Source organism: Salvia hispanica, chromosome 4 (assembly GCF_029641045.1).
Source record: "Salvia hispanica isolate PSC_SH4W2 chromosome 4, Shi_PSC_v1, whole genome shotgun sequence".
In the NCBI taxonomy this organism is placed as follows: domain Eukaryota; kingdom Viridiplantae; phylum Streptophyta; class Magnoliopsida; order Lamiales; family Lamiaceae; genus Salvia; species Salvia hispanica.
In genome coordinates this window covers 47,800,214-47,804,522 of record NC_142695.1, presented here as the reverse complement: position 1 = coordinate 47,804,522, position 4,309 = coordinate 47,800,214, and the positions used below count along the sequence as shown (strand labels likewise).

General features: G+C 41.2%; 1 pseudogene across 1 annotated transcript; it reads right to left on the bottom strand.

Annotated features, from left to right (window-relative positions):
- Positions 1-847: 847 nt before the first annotated feature.
- LOC125192036 (G-type lectin S-receptor-like serine/threonine-protein kinase SD2-5 pseudogene) lies at positions 848-4,309 on the bottom strand (annotated as a pseudogene). Its single transcript, XR_016129033.1, has 2 exons — positions 3,953-4,309; positions 848-3,880 (listed from the first exon to the last, which is right to left on the bottom strand). The product of XR_016129033.1 is annotated as a G-type lectin S-receptor-like serine/threonine-protein kinase SD2-5 pseudogene (transcript).

Sequence of the window (4,309 nt, the reverse complement as noted above, 5' to 3'; positions counted from 1 at the left end):
GAAGTTTAAGAAATTGACGCCTAGTATGTTACATGGATATGTAATATATAGATAAATTAAGATAAAGAAAAAATAGAGAGAATAAGGGAGGAAAGAAAAATTAAGAGTCATAGTTGGTTTGAGCATGAGTTTTAAGGAATATATAAAGAAAAATGGATTGAATAAGTTAGTGAAAAATGAATTCCATTTATATATATATATATATAGGGGTGTACTAGTATAACAACTAATTTTAAAGTTACAACGTACATCCAACCACGTGCTGCCACATGGCACGAAAAATGCAATATTGTACACAGAAAAATGCAATACGCATTTGTAGAAGCTATAAATGAATTTCGGCAGATTGCATTTTTGTTATATGCAGATTGCATTTTTTATTGTTAAGTTTTGCATTTTAGATATTGACTGTTTAAATTGCATTTTATATATAGACGGATTGCATTTTTATATGTGAAAATGCAAAACTTAACAATAAAAAATGCAATTTATGTGAAAATGCAAAACTCAACACTATAAAATGCAATTTACATACAACAAAAATGCAATCTGCGAAAATGCATGTACAACTAGATTGCATTTTTGTGTTTAAAATATTGCATGTTTTGTGCCACATGGCAGCACCAGATTGGATGTACGTTGTGACTCTAATTAAGGGGGCACCCTAGTGCTCCCCTATATATATATATATATAAATTTTTTTAAAAAAATTTCACACAGTTGAAATGAAAAAAAAAGAAATTGGCGAAATTAAAGAAAAAACGACTTTAGTTGATCTAAACTATATTTAAAACTAAAGTTAATGTTGATCAAATACAGCTACTACAAAATTGTAACACAGTTGAAATGAACAAAAAAAAAACAGAGCTTTTCTATAGATCAAAATCACTAATTTACAAATGAAGAATACAAAACATGACATATATTTGAGATTTAAGATATCTTTAGCGTTACAAAACTTGAACTACTACAATTTACACAACACAAGCTGTCATCTAGGGCCTGAGAGGCGAACCGCAGAGAGATAGGCGTCGCTGTTGCAGTCCGAGGGGCCCGAGGAGGTGCCCCCTTCACTGATGGACTTAAAGAAGCTTGAGTAAAGCCTCGACCCTAGCTGGGAAGCCGTTGGAGGAGGAGGGACCGGGCTCAGCCCTTCGAGCATCTGCACGACTTTAGTCATAGGCGGCCGAAGATGCATATCATCTTGTATGCACCACAAAGCAACTTTGATGGCTATATCAATCCTCTCATCTTCCTCATTGATCTTCAGCTTCTCATCCATGATCTCCTTCAACTTACCTTCCTCCATCATCTTGAACGCGTACGAAGGGAAGTGCGACTTCTCAGAGCTCTGCGAAGGGTCATAGTTTTTCCGGCCACCAATGAGCTCGAGCAACACCATGCCATAGCTATACACGTCGCTCTTCTCTGATATAGCGTAGCTAGTGATCCACTCTGGTGCAAGATAGCCTCTGGTGCCCCTCATCGTTGTGAACACGTGGCTTTGCTCGCGTGTCATGAGCTTCGCCAGCCCAAAATCGGAGACCTTAGCCATGAAGTGGTCATCGAGAAGCACGTTCTCAGGCTTGATGTCGCAATGTATGATCTTGACATCACAGTCCTCGTGGAGATAAGCGAGGCCTTTGGCTGTTCCGACAGCAATGTTGTATCGCGTGTTCCAATCAAGCAAGAATTCGCCTTTGTCTTGCTTGAACAGCCATTTGTCTAAGGAGCCATTGGCCATGTACTCGTAGGCTAGGAGGCGGTGGCTACCATCCGCGCAGAAGCCCCTGAGGCGGACTAGGTGGACGTGATGGATGCTGCCTATGATGCTCACTTCAGCACGAAACTCCTTCTTGCCTTGGCCAATGCCTTCGAGTTGCTTGACAGCGAGGCGGGTTCCATCAGGGAGAGTACCGTCATAGACTGATCCGAACCCTCCTTGTCCGAGCTTGACAGAGAAGTCCCTTGTGGCTGTCTGGAGGTCTTTGTAGCTAAACCGGATTGGCATCCCGGATAGGCCTTCCAAGAAGTTGTCCTCCTCCTCTGAGCTCTCCCTATGCGTGTCAGGTGCTTTCTTGTTTTTCCGGTAGAAACGGAATGCAGCAAACACCATTGCTAATATCACAACCACAGTCACAATCACAATGACTATCACTATATGGGAAGAAGGCTTACTACTGTCTCCGCCTCCGTCCCTCCTTCCATTGCTCAAGATTTTGAGATACGAAGTGTAGCCACCTCCGTTACTAGATCCTTCCATGCTCCCTATCTCATTAAACAGAAAGCAATTCCCCGAACTATTCTGGAAAAACATAGCACCACATGAGCAATTGCTAAGACACGAAGCTTTGCAGCTGTCTAAGGTGGTTTCCTTACTGAATGGCTGAACAAATGGCAATGCGAAGTAGCTCAGATCATCACCGCCACTAACAAGTTCTACCTGACCATCACAGGGAGGAGCGACCATAGATTTGCACGAGGTAATGGATGAGGGACACTGGCATGAATTACCGGGATAACAGACTGCGTAGGGATCACAGGCTGTAGGCCTACTACATTGATCTTGTGGTATTCTTGTCGAAGATGGATTAGTCGAGCTACCTTGAAGCATGGAGAATGTGATAGAGCCATCACTGCCTATCACCGCAATCCACGTTGCATTTGCATTGGTGCTCTCCGAGAAGATGAACTGCCAAAGCAACACCTTACTCGAATCATAGAATTTCCAAGAATTGCCACTTAGAATAGCTGAGGCCGCTGCACCGCCCCCTTTATTGATGGTTATCCGGGTATCTCTTCTCATAGTCCAATACAGCTGTGGGGGGTTGAAACCCGCGCGGAGAGACATGTCCCCGTCCTTGATCTCAAGCGAGTAAGTCAAGTTGGCCGTGCCACGGTCACTAACAAGCCTCATTCCTTGAGAGAATTCTTGATTTGGGAGAAGGGTGTTAGTGGGATGGCTAAAACTCTGCCAAACAAAGCTAGTGTTATCACTCCCAACCAAAACAAGATTCCCATTATCCAACAACTGCAATGAAGAAACTCCTTTGTTTGCAGTATCAGAAGACCAGATTGTGGATCCATCACTCTGCAAGAAGGCATTGCCAGAGACATCGAACTCGAAGCTGTCTGAATTCTTAACTGGGGAATCCCTGTTGGCAGCCCAAACTATAGTTGAGCTTTTGTGCATCACAACAAGAAGAAATTGAGTAACATCAGCAGCAGTGGTGGTTAAACCGAAGGCGAAATTCGAGTTGTTCGACAACATAAACATTCCATCATTGTCTATGTAGTGCATTTGAGCACCTCTGAATCCTGGATCTATTCTCCCTATACGTTGCACACTCCCATTGCAGAATTCCAGCAGCAACAGTAATACAATAGGAATCAAGGAAAACCCCCAATTTCCCATCACCACATACAGATTTGCTTCAGCAACAACCAATATCAAAAGTAAACCAAACTATAACTAGTCCCTCTAACTCAGCATACCTCAACCAGAAAACCCACTATATCAACTGATTCAATGGTCCCCACTTTTTCAAAAAACCCACAATTCTGAAACATCAAACCCCAATTGTTTAAACCAAACCAAGCAATGAACAAGAAAAATTCGATCTTTCAACTAATTTTTTATTCCTTTCCTTTCAAGAATTTGAAGGAATACCGCAATTTTGAAGATGCAAACCCCCAAAAACAGACCATAAAATTATCCAATTGAAGTTCTTGACACCCAAAGATTGCAATGACAGAGAAAGGGACAGCTCAATTTTGGCAGCAGATGAAGTTCTTAAACAGGAAGCTTGACAAATAAATGATCCAATTGAAAAGTAGACAGAGTTTCCAGTCCAAATTCATCAGATGAGACTGCAATTTGCTGCAAAAGCAAGACTTCGAATTTAAGAGGAAAATACTCTGCAGCAAGGCATTATAATAAGCACAAACATACCATTCACAGAATTGCAGCCACCAAAAAATGGAGTCTTTTTTGCATAATAAGACTGACGGAGGAGGAAAAATAGAAAGAAAAAGAAGAAGAAATACAAGTGGGATTTGAAGAGATTGGAATTTTCCTAGAATTGAAGGCAGAAACGAACAAAGAGAATTGGATGAATGTGTCTATGCTTATGTCAAAGGCTTGGAGAGATCTGAGGTAGGCATTAAGTTTTTATTGTCCAAAAACAAAATACAGGTGGGCTACTAGTATATAAATACACCTATTATGGGGCGATGACCATTTTTTGATTAAAAAACAAGATTAAAAATTGGAAGTAGGACCCTAAGTTCATCCATGATTATATTTTTC